General features: G+C 36.5%; 1 protein-coding gene across 5 annotated transcripts in view; it reads left to right on the top strand.

Moving 5' to 3' along the window:
• The window catches only part of LOC138701207 (transmembrane protein 47), a 564207-nt gene that overhangs the window by 104704 nt on the left and 446004 nt on the right, over positions 1 to 13499 (top strand). The gene's annotated exons all lie outside the window — the stretch shown is intronic.

The raw sequence follows: 13499 nt of genomic DNA, 5'->3' as shown, positions 1-13499 counted from the left end.
AAAATGATCCGAAGCACACAGAAAATATAGTGAAAACCTACTTGCAGCAAAAACAAGGTAGAGGAGTGTTCAGCTGTTGGACTGGCCTCCTCATAGTCCAGATTTAAATATTATCGAGTGTCTTTGGGATTATCTGGGCAAAGGGAAGGTGAAAAAGAAGCCAAAGTCTGCAGCTACACTGTGGCAGGTGGAGGAATATTCCTGCCACAAGTCTCCAGAAATTGCAAGAAAGTATAGCTAAGAGAATTCAAGAGATACTGTTGGCTAAAGGCGGTCACACATCATATTAGTGTCATGAACCTACTCAGTGACTCTTGTGTGTGATATTGCTTTTTTCTGTGTTTTCTAAATACTTTGGTAATAAATACTTTATTTTTCATGGTATTTTTGTTCTTTTTTTACAATTTTTATTACCTGCCTAAGATTTTTGCACAGTAGTGTATGTGCCCCTGCTTATGGGTTTTGAAACTGTAAGTCAAGTAAACATTATGTGTTGAAAACTACGTTTTTTATTCCATTTATTGCCTGCCTTTAATGTTTAGCCACATACAGTATATTGTAGGTACTACACGGCACATCTTTTCTGTAGTGTGTAAATTTTATATCCGCCTCGTGCTTTTTTCTGCACCTCGTTAGGCCACTTTCCCGATCCTCTGGCAATTCGCTTCTCTCACGTCTCGATGTAACGCTCTTCACTGTTTCCTCAAACGCCATCAATCTGTTTTGTTCTCTCTGAGTCGAGGTAAATCTCTTTTATATGGGGCTGTTATAAAGGAATTGCTTACAAGTTTTATGAAAATGTTTACACGAGATGTAGGTTTTGCATAATTAAACCCTTTTTTATACAAAGTTTCAAACTTTAAAAAGAGAAATGTTTTATTAAACTATAAGGAACTTTTACAATTACCCATGTTGTGGGTTATGGGCTATCTCATGCTATCTGGAGAAACGCCTTAATGAGCTTGTTATCGTGTCAAGCGTTTCATACTAATGAAGTCACTAACGATGGGTTTGGATGCTCTGCTTTGTCCTTTAGGCGTCTGTACGAACTCTGTGAACTAGAATTGGGTTTGTCTGTGGAAAAATCTTTTGTATTTTTTTTTTCCATGTTTCATTGCGCTGCATAAACATCAAAGATCACTAGTTTCTGAACTTCATTTAGTGGAACCGTTAGTGTCAGCTTATTTAATTGTCCTGGTTTGCAATTTGTTTCGTGTAGTATATTTATAATTTTATTGTCTTATAAGTGTATCACGGCTGAAACTGATCAGGAAGAGAAAGAGAATTGGCTGGGTCACTGGCTGAGAAACTGCCTACTGAAGTATGCACTGGAAGGAATGGTGAACGGGAGAAATATTTGGGGCAGAAGAAGATATCAGATGATTGACGACATTAAAATACATGGATCATATGCTGAGACTAACAAGGGAATCGTCCCAAGTCGTGTAGCTTGAATTTAATGGAAATGCATTTTTAAGCTAATTTTCGTTCGGTAAGGAACGTGGTCATAGTCGTTCGTTTCACTTTTTCGTTTATGAAATATGAAGGGTTCAGAACCATAGTGGGCCAAGCGCCATTTACTAAAACCGTTGAAAACAAGGGTTAAAATGAAGTCATTACCATAATTCGTTCGTTTCACTTTTTCCCCCTTTACGAAATATGAAGGGTTCAGAACCGTAGTGGGCCAAGCGCCATTTACTAAAACCGTTGAAAACAAGGGTTAAAATGAAGTCATTACCATAATTCGTTCATTTCACTTTTTCCCCCTTTACGAAATATGAAGGGTTCAGAACCGTAGTGGGCCAAGCGCCATTTACTAAAACCGTTGAAAACAAGGGTTAAAATGAAGTCATGACCATAATTCGTTCGTTTCACTTTTTCCTCGTTTACGAAATATGAAGGGTTCAGAACCATAGTGGGCCAAGCGCCATTTACTAAAACCGTTGAAAACAAGGGTTAAAATGAAGTCATTACCATAATTCAATGGAAACATATAGCAAGTAATATGAAGTATCCACATTCAAACTAAATGATATGTCAATCTTCATTAAACTATGGTATTCACTTATCTTTAACTCTTGCTTTCTCCGTTTGTAATAAATGGCGCTTGGCCCACTATGGCTCTAAACCCTCATATAATGACTTAAAAATCGATGCTACTTATATCAATTCTTGCGCTCACTTGGATCCTCACAGCCCCTCGACACCGTATCACAGTTCTCGCATTAATGTTCATCTATTTTCTTTTTCTCTTAACTCGCATTAATACATTACTCTTGCTGAAATACAAATTCAATTTGAATTTAAAGTATGGGTATCATTTTTGTCTCACCGTAAATATGATAGTGGGATTCGAAATGAAGTGATCGGAACAAAGAGCCATTGAACAGTAGTATATAGGACTGTTTTTCACACTTCTGTAACACACACAGTTTCCAACATGCAACATTATTGCAAGAACGTTATCAAACTTTCTCACATGTTTCTCCGTCTGAAATCCACACCTCTGCCATGCCGAATTAGCATGTATTTGAGGACAGGTGAATGAAACTATTGATACACAACAGAATGAAATATCATTATGAAGCCTCTATCGTGCAATGGAATGTTTTCACAGACAATTTTATGTCTGAAGTACTCTTCTAGCCTTCGAATTACAATTTTATATTGCCTAAAAATACACATCCAAGGGTTGCAAAAATCTTGTAGTTTTTGCAGGGATAATTTGTGTTTTTAATTCTTTTACCGTATAAAGTATTGTTTACTCCTTCAAAGTAAGTATAATGTCATCTATCTGACCACTCCAAGAATGCAAAAGTAGTAGTGTGTCTTTACTAACATTCGGGAGAAATACATTTCTTAACCATCTTCTCAATTGATTTTTTTTGTGAGTTTACCGGAACTACTTACATCGACCAGGACATGAAATGTCTTATAATTGTCTACACATTGTTTTACTTCAGGCTTAAGTTCCCCTTTGGGTTCTTGAAAGCATACTATATACCAGTGACCGACAGGATCAGTGATCTGTGGCAAAATTATAATTTGGTTGAAACTTATGTCAGACTAACCACGTCGGTGTAAATTCGATGCCCATTCCTGAGAAAAAAGGGCATATGTCTTTAGAAATTGTTTAAAAAGTCTTATCTCGGATTTAAATGAATACGCGAACTATTAGACAATTTTCAGGCCTGAAAATACTAGTAAATATAGGCTTTAAATTCATTTTTTTCTACGGAGAAATTCTGAATTTTACGTCGAAAATCTGGTATTTGACTTTTAGTCCTCTGCAGTAAGGAGTTCCCTTAATATCTAGCACATACAACTCAAATATCAATTAAGCGTGTCTCATTTTAAATTTACGTAGACAATAAACTTCTTGAATGGATACAGGGTGATTCAGAACTTACGTTACAGAAGAATATTGTAGACAGAAGGTACAACAAGAAACATTTTTCGTTATGCAATTCTATCTCGCACAGATGCGGACCTGCACTTGTTTCAGTGTTGTGGCTAGTAAGTTTAGTAATTAATTATTCATGAAGGGTCAAAGCTTGACTCTGCTGACTGAGCTTTCAATGAAAAACAACAGACATTGACACTTAACAACTTGTGTCTTAGAGAAGAGCTTGAAACCGACGTCCCCTTTCTTGTAAACAATACTGGCATCGCCGAATCATTGACTGTCGCATCCGTTCAAATATGCCAGGTGTAATAATAATAATAATAATAATAATAATAATAATAATAATAATAATGTTTTATTTTCGCTGGCAGAGTTAAGGCCATAAGGCCTTCTCTTCCACTCAGCCAGCCTTAATCAATACAATACATATTTAAATTACGAATATTTACATTGCACTTAAAAGGTTCTCCAGCAATATTCTTCAGTTAAGTTTTAACGACTAGTTGACTACATATTTAGTACATAGTACATAGAGTGTTACAAGGGTCGACAATTCGTGGAAGAAAATCATCGACCTGGTCTACAGGTGTTGCGTACATTAAGATGTCCCTATAAGAAGTCAAGCGGGTTAAGATCTGGCGATCTTGCTGGCCATGGGACGGGACCTTTATAACCAATCCATCTGTCACCAAATGTTAGCGTCTGCTTTTGCCTTGCCGCAAGACTGAAGTGCACAGGAGCTCCGTCATACTCGATTCATATCCTGGCGCGTACTGCAAGCAGTACCTTTTCAAATAAAACGGGTATGGTGTGTTCCACAAAGTTCCTCTAATTTTCTCCTTTGCCATGACAATGTGGACTGAGACAATGCATCAATGCACATAAGCAACAACAAACAATCACAAATGACCAGTGGCGATTCCTCCGTGAAGGATATGAGGATGATCCTACAGTTTAGTTTTGTGCCTCTGAGGATAGAAAACATTTTAATTATATATTTCATTTTTAATGCGTCCCGATGTAATAATAACCTTTAAGCTTCCACTTTCTGTCGTGAGTTGTCGCCACTGACAGCTCAGAAATAATTTCCGAGGAAAGTTTAGTGGACAGTGGAGAGTGCGGAGAGAGGGGTATGGCTTGAGTTTGACCGTGTTTGAGGATATGACCGCGTATCCTAATTCTACGACCCTCTTTCTGGTTGATGGAGACCCTCTCAGAGACTACAATAAGAATTTTTAAGTACCCTTGTAGACCTCTTAAATGCAGGTTCATTGGTCATTTTAAAAGAATAGAATAAACGAAATAATAAATAATTTAAAATAATATAATATAATAAATACAAGAATTAACAGGACTTTCAGATGACAGGACAGCCGAAAGAATATCTGAAGTTGTATTTGATCATTTAGAAGAATTTAACTATAGCAAGAAATAATTGCGCAAACGTACGGCGGAGCAACGGTAAATATCGGGCAGTACAATGGCTTAGGAGCCATCTTCGCAAGTAAAAAAGGGGGAGGACAATCGAACTTCACTACAGATAAATTGCCAGTTCCAGAATGGTGTATGTGTATGTATTTATTCACACTGCAAATGGATATATACCCGGTGGCAGTGGTAACTAATTACACTCAATAATGACAATTAATAATAAACACAACTAATAAAAACAATAATTAATAATAATAATACTAATAATAATAAATAATAATAACAAGGAGCATCCTAAATTAAATGAAGCATGGTCACTTAAAATAACATTTAAAGTAAATCTAATTCGTATCTTAACCCTAAGTTCGAACTAAGACCCACGAGTGTGACAGGTTCATACTTGCACAAGTACCTTTCGGCACCACACTTATTTCGCTGTCAACTCACTCACTGCACTGATTCTACCTGATTTCACTAACACTTCTAACCATTTCACTGTTCAAATACTTTGCACAGCCACTTCACTGACACCAACACACTTCACTTGCACAATAGACTTCACTGACACTACACACTTCACTGACACAACACATTTCCTCACCGATAGAACACTTCAAATAACAAGATATCAATTACACACTTTAAGTAGTGTGTTTAATATACTACCGTCTATTAGTAAAGTCCTTAAGCCTATTTTTAAATACATTTTTGGTTATTGGTAAAGCCTGTAGTAAGTTTGCAGGTAAAGCATTCCAGTCCCTGATAGTACGATTGAGAAAGAAAACTTTCCAGTGTCCGTCCTCTGTCTTCTTTCCCTCAATTTATATGAGTGGTCGTTCCTTGAAGAGTAATTTGGCGGCTGCAACCTATTTTTTATTTCTCTCCAGGCAGGCTCACCTGTTGAGTCAAAGACTAACATAGGTCTACTTGTATTGATTTTGCATGCTCTGTTATTATTATTATTATTATTATTATTATTATTATTATTTTATTACTATTATTATTAATATTAATATTAATGCTGTTATTATTACTAATATATTGTTATTAATATTAGTTTCTGTCTTGGTCATCAGTTATCAATGTCATATCCTACGTACAAAAACTATCGGGAGTCGCCACTGCAAATGACAAACAGCCACAACACTAAAATAAGTGTAGCGCCTTATCGGTGCGAGATAGGACACGCATTGCTTAATGAAAAATGTTTGTTTTAAAGTCTGTGCCATGTATCTTGTCTCACTGTGAAAAGAGAGAGAAAGGAGATATGTCTTACTTCGTCTGTATTGTTATGGCGATGGGAGAGTGGAGCGGTGCCGTCCATCCATCCAGTGGCGGAAGGGAGTAGTTGATACATTCTGTAGCGCAAAATAAAATTACAAAATATCTCTCTTCGTACTGTGTAATTCCATCACTGAGCTTGTCTTTCAAGAAATTGAGTTCCGGTAGCCTGTACAATAACAAGGTTTTGAAAGGAATCCAGAAAATTTACAACCATACTATAATCTTCACCCTCATTTGAAGGGACTTGGTTTTATTGCTACTGAGACAAGATAAACCTTACCAGGTATAGTACCCTCTATCTACCATATTCTTCTGTCATATAAATTCTGAATCACCCTGCATGAGTATTTGGGCTCAGACTTGTGTAATCCATCCTTATCAACTTGAATTAAAGAGTTGAGAATGGCTTTAATAAATAGGATCGCTTTTGTGAGATTCAGTAAGCATTTTGTTGCCGTTGCTCGGTGTTATTGCATACGGTAATAGACCTATGTGTAACCTAGACGACAGAAAAGGCACCCCTACAGCGTTCCCGCCGGTAAGGGGAAGGGTGTTTTTGTTTGAAATACTGAAGAAAGCACATCACATGAGTATAAAGCACTTTGACGGAAGAATAGATGGTTTGCATAACTACGGTGTACACAACAAAACGTTTATGCACATCAGATGGGGTTGAGCTTACAAAAGCAGCTCGGCGCAGTGTTATCGGTGCACTCACTCCAGCCATTGTGATCTCTCCCACATGCCTGATGATAATGCATTCTTGGCATTCCGTTGCCGGCATCATTACAGTCTGGCTGACTATCATACCTGCATGTGTCAATATTGACATTTCCTCACACCCACTTCCCTTCCTCCTTTCTACATTGTAACATAATATACAGTATATGGATAAATATATTATAAGAATTCCAGCACAAAGCCTCAAATCAATACTATCCACTAGAAGTGCGACTTCGACACTTTACCGTGACATACATTTTAATGTTATTGATATTCGGTTAGAACTGTTAATGCAAGACGCATTATTCTGTATTAATTTTTCCAAAGATCTACTGTATGTACAGTAGACTTCGGGCTAGACGTAGGCCCTAGTTCTGGCTTGTAGGTAATTACGCAAAATTACATTTAATTATACTTACTGGCTTTTAAGGAACCCGGAGGTTCTTTGCCGCCCTCACATAAACCCGCCATTGGTCCCTATCCTGAGCAAGATTAATCCATTCTCTATCATCATATCCCACCTCCCTCAAATCCATTTTAATATTATCTTCCCATCTACATCTCGGCGTCCACACCTGTGGAGTAACGGTCAGCGCGTCTGGCCGCGAAACCAGGTGGCCCGGTCCGAATCCCGGTCGGGGCAAGTTACCTGGTTGAGGTTTTTTCCGGGGTTTTCCCTCAACCCAATACGAGCAAATGCTGGGTAACGTTCGGTGCTGGACCCCGGACTCATTTCACCGGCATCATCACCTTCATTTCATTCAGACGCTAAATAACCTAGAGGTTGATACAGCGTCGTAAAATAACCCAATAAAATAAAAAAAAATACATCTCGGCCTCCCTAAAGGTCTTTTTCCCTCCGACCTCCCAACTAACACTCTATATGCATTTCTGGATTCGCCCATACGTGCTACATGCCCTGCCCATCTCAAACGTCTGGATTTAATGTTCCTAATTATGTCAGGTGAATAATACAATGCGTGTTGTGTAACTTTCTCCATTCTCCTGTAATTTCATCCCTCTTACCCCCAAATATTTTCCTAAGTACCTTATTCTCAAACACCCTTAATCTCTGTTCCTCTCTCAAAGTGAGAGTCCAAGTTTCACAACCATAAAGAACAACCGGTAATATAACTGTTTTATAAATTCTAACTTTCAGAGTTTTTGACAGCAGACCGGATGATAAAAGCTTCTCAACTGAATAATAACAGTCATTTCCCATATTTATTCTGTGTTTAATTTCCTCCCGAGTATCATTTATATTTGTTACTGTTGCTCCAAGGTATTCTATTAATTATATGTAAATTAATTCTGAATTGTACATAATTGATTTGTATGTAATATGTATGTATTTATTCACACTGCAAATGGGTATATACCCGGTGGCAGTGATAACTAATTACACTCAATAATGACAATTAATAATAAACACAATTAATAAAACAGTACAGTTGACTATAAATTACTACTACTACTACTACTACTACTACTACTACTACTACTACTACTACTACTACTACTACTACTGCTACTTCTACTGCTCCTGCTCCTGCCGCCGCCGCCGCCACCACCAACAGGGAGCATCCTAAATTAAATGAAGAACGATCACTTAAAATAACATTTAAAGTAAATCTAATTTGTATCTTAACCCTAAGTTCGAACTAAAATTCACGAGTATGATATGTTCATACCTGCACATGTACCTTTCAGCACTACACTCATTTCGCTGTCAACTCACTCACTGCACTGGAACTACAACACATTTCACTGATTCTATCCTGATTTCACTAACACTCCAAAAACATTTCACTGTTTAAATACTTTGCACTGCCACTATAAACTATAAAGCTTCACTGACAGAAACGCACTGCACTTACACAACACACTTCACACTTCATTGACACAACACACTTCTTCACTGATACATCACTTCAATAACAAAACATCAATTACACCCTTTAAATAGTGTGTATAATATACTACCGTCTATTAGTAAAGTCCTTAAGCCTATTTTTAAATACATTTTTGGTTATTGGTAAGGCCTTTAATAAGTCTGCAGGTAAAGCATTCCAGTCCCTGATAGTACGATTGAGAAAAGAAAACTTTCCAGTGTCCGTCCTCTGCTTTTGTAAATAGTATTTTTTTAGAATCGAATTTGAATTTATACATTTTTGTTCACCTCGGTACGTAATAAAGTTTCATTTTAATTTCACATGATTTGTCATGTGGCTTTGAATCAGAAAACAACAAATTTTTACTTTTTGTCTTGCTCCAAAAATAAAAATAGGTGAATATTACTAATATGTGTGCCCTAAATCTGAATATAAAATCCAAATTGTCCCATCACGTACCATTTTTAGGGGAAAGTGAATTGAATTTTTTTATGAAAAATCTTCTCTTTTCTTTATTTTTCACTGTTACTGATAAAATTACAACAGACTAGGCATTCAAAATGCCTCATAATACTTGCAAAATGTGTACTGGATACATAAGTTATGTTACATAGTTTAAAACACAAAAAACAGCACAACAGTAAAAAATATTTCATGTATATATTGAGAAAATCTCGGAATTTGAAATTAGCATTTAAAAGGATTTTCTGGATGACTCCCGTTTAGGCCTATAACTAGATCCGGGACTGTCTTTTACAAGGAACCAACAATAGTCTGAAATCATGCTGGATGATGATCTTCCTTTATATCGCCTTTCCATTTCAGATATTTCTAGATGAAACTTTTCCCCATGCTCGTCGCTTACCGCTCCAACGTTAGGAGAAAATAAACCCAAATTAGAATGTAAAAAGTGTATTTTGAGACATATTACATCCCATTTTCTCATATGCACTTCACATGGTTTCCATAAGTTCGATGTAATTGTCTGCCCTAGAATTACCAAGGAAATTTGAGCAAACGTCTTTGAAAGGGCGCCATGCCATTTTTTCTGTGCCGAAAAGTTTTCCTCAGACAAAGAGTCGGCATAACTTTGCGAATTTGTGGACAGATAAAATGCCCTCGTTTAATTTTCGTTCATTCAAACTGGTAAACTTTTCTTTTAAATACCGAAAACCAAACCCTTGTTTGTTCATTGCGTAGACCTCACTTTGAACTTGTTATGAAATTTACTTAATAGAATATTTGTTTATTTATAAGAAGTACAAAAAAACATGCCAAGAATCATAAGAAACCGGAAATAGATCATAAATTCATAAAATGCATTAGCTTTTGTTTTAGTTTACAACCCCCAGCGGAGTTGTTTCCTGGGAGAGCGCTTATCGAAAAGTGAAATCATAGTATATCTTAAAAACCTTACGTGATAGGAAGAAAAGAGATGCATTTTCGGATTCAGCGCACACAAAACCATTAAGGACATATTGTTTTAAGTCGGAGCGAAATTCTTGTCATTCAGTGTTATATTTCAACAATTTCCCACAATCCTAAAAGTCTGCTGCGGGATACGGAGAACCTTTGAACCTTGTGACAGTGAAGATCGCTGCATCTCTACACGACTCGTACCGATAAGACAGCAAACTCACACAGTCCAGGCGAATACAGAGCTGACATGCTCCGTCTTTACAGGCTAGCTTATCTTCTTTCTCACAGGACAAGTTCCAAACATTTGCAGGCCGATATCTTTCTAACAATCATGTATGACAGTACTACGCGCCAAAGTTAAATCTGCGTCCGGAAAGAATGTGAATCTCCATTGCCTCTTCCTCTCGCCTTTCCAACCGATGAGTAAATATTAAGCTGGTAAAGAGGTGTTTACTGTTCGTGCCAGCGAGGTGTATGATATAGTGGTGATTACACATGTATAGGAGGTGCTGAAAGTGTTGTGCCCGTGTGAAGTGCAGTAATCGTTAATTTTGATAGGCTATTTTATCCATTATCATTTATTTTTCTGTTGAGATTTTTCGCAGACTAAGAACAGATATGCAGACATCTCTAATTGAATTCTACTTAGAGCAGGTGTTTAAAATGCTGTCAATACATCTGAATGCTACGTTGTCCTCTTTTCTTTAATGAACCGCGAATCCTCTCGGGCAGTCCTTGATCATTCCTTATTTGCTGCAAGGCATGTTAAATCCGAAACCTCAATTCTTGAAGTGCGTTGACCTGAGAGGTGTAAATCAGGCTTTTTACTTGACTCCAAACACAAACCCGGTGACCTAGGAGGCCACGTTACAGATCCATCTTTACCTAAGGGAATATCACATGAACGGTTAATTTGCGGACTGGAGCTTCTTATTTATTTATTTATTTTTTTTTTGCTTCTTTCAGTTTGTACTTTTCATTTGTAAATCATTGACCATCACTTTTGAAACACTCTCAAATTTAAATTAAAAAATCACATTCTAGTTCATATTGCTTATTGAACACCTGTCAGGTTGCGCAATTTCGGCTTAACCCATGACATATAGTAAATATTGTAACGATGCTGTTGTAAAATTGACAATTAATATGTAATGTATTTATTATTATTATTAGTTATCACTATCATCATTGCTATCTGTTTTTGTTTCTTTTTTATTCTTGTATTAGCTCGATGAGAGCTCTATAGTGTTCTTTTGAACCTGTTGACCCTCTATAGGGCTTTAATTGAATTTGTATTATTTTCATCAGTGTTTGTATTTCTTTTTTGTATTTGTATGTGCTATCTGGTAGGATGGAAGAGAAGGCCTTATGGCCCTAATCCTGTCAGATTAAATAAATAAATAAATAATAAATATACCCTCTCCTACACCGATTTCATGCCAACATTGTCATGCGAATTCTACCATGTATCCGCTTACTGTTACGTGTAAAAGACCGCAAATGGGCCGTTGCTAATTCGCTATAGGATATGGAAAACATTTGCAAATAAATTTTTAAAGCGATAGATTTGTACGCGGTTTCATAAAATAACTTGTATTTATTTAGAGGGATTGAGGGAAGTAGAAGTTGTTTCAGCAGATATAACCATTGTGTTAACTGTGAAGTGAATCCAGTATCTCTCGGATTCAGCAGTTGTATCGACTCTGGAACTCGCTGCAGGATTTCTCCACTCAATAAAAACTATCGTTGCCCGCGTATTTAATTTATAGTGTTATCTTTGATGCCTTTCATATTTGATTTTGTTATTCATGTGTTTTAAATTACTATGCATAAATCAATCTGGACTTCAATGCAAATCGGCAAATCAGTTTAGTGCCGATAAGAATAGAATATCCGCTTCTGTGTGTTGATTTCATATGCCAAGGGAGAACGCCATTGTATAGAGTTATACAATTATTGACGAGTGATTTGAAATTGCTACAGGCAAGAAATTAGCGTAGGCGGCCGGGCACTTTGTTTCCCATAACCCGGAAAATACGCATGAGCGGTTTCTGCATCCTCTTGCCTTCAATGGACCGGATCACCGGTCTGTGCGACGCGGTACAGCGCCTTGTTCGTGTACAGTCTCCAGCAAATAATCCAACGGAGGGCTCTCTGTTTCGTTGTTATCTGATAAACTTGGCGGTTTTTATGATTCAGAATTCTACTCCAAATTTCTTGGACCAGATTTTACCCAGTCATTTAACATCTTCTCACTAAAGAGATTCTGTGTGCACCCGGCCTTATTGTTTTAATAATAATAATAATAATAATAATAATAATAATAATAATAATAATAATAATAATAATGGTTTATTTTAGCTGGCAGAGTTAAGGCCGTAAGGCAGAATTACACTAAAATACATAGAATGTTAATATATTTCAAATAATATTAGATAATAGAAAGAGATTATTATGAGACAATTTTGAAAATACAGCACAATCAGGATGATGTCTAAAGAAAAAAAGTAACAATGTAGTCAGTGATAGTTTAAATCAGTATGATTGGAGTGAAATGCTAATAAGGTTATCTTTTAAGCTGTTCTTAAAGATGTTTGTTGTCTTGCAGCCCCTAATACTTTTATCATTTATATAAAATTTCAATCGTATGAGAAATGTTTCATTAAACAACATTGATGTTGTTTGTTATGTAATAGTACATTATGCAACGAGCCTATAATGGTAGTAATTAAGACGCGAGTATGTTTATGAACCGAGCGCAAGCGACCATTATAGGCAAGTTTCATACGACTTTTTATGCTCGACCATATTTCTAACTTGAAATTATTCATAAGTATTCATGTTATTCTTATCTGACTGGGGAGCGGAACTGACCTAGTGCAATATCTCGTAAATTGTGAGATGTGCGCAGACGCGAAAGTATTGATTTTTTCCTAGAAACAAATGTCATTGACCTTGATATAATCTAGAGAGTAAAATTAACATTAATCTTGATATAACCTTGAAATTGATTTAGACATTGAAAAACGGGATGACAAATTGAATTTATTTGAATATTGTGTACAATTAACGCTAATTATTATAGTAACAGAACATAATCTTCTGCGACAGTATTGGATTTCCAGCCTCCGTGACGTTTCGCTAGTTGTCTTTCGATTGCATAGCCGAGAATAATCGATACTTGAGCTTTCATATTGCTACAATGGTGTTTTCTGATTGGTGGAACACCTGAACTTTAATGAATAGGTGTACTTTAATGAGGTCCATTAAAGAGCTGCTACCAGGTGTATAATTACTACATTTCGGCATGGTCGAGCATAAACATTTTTAAGTGTATGTTAAGT

Source organism: Periplaneta americana, chromosome 6, assembly GCF_040183065.1.
Source record: "Periplaneta americana isolate PAMFEO1 chromosome 6, P.americana_PAMFEO1_priV1, whole genome shotgun sequence".
Lineage (NCBI taxonomy): Eukaryota > Metazoa > Arthropoda > Insecta > Blattodea > Blattidae > Periplaneta > Periplaneta americana.
This window is presented reverse-complemented; position numbering and strand designations above follow the sequence as displayed.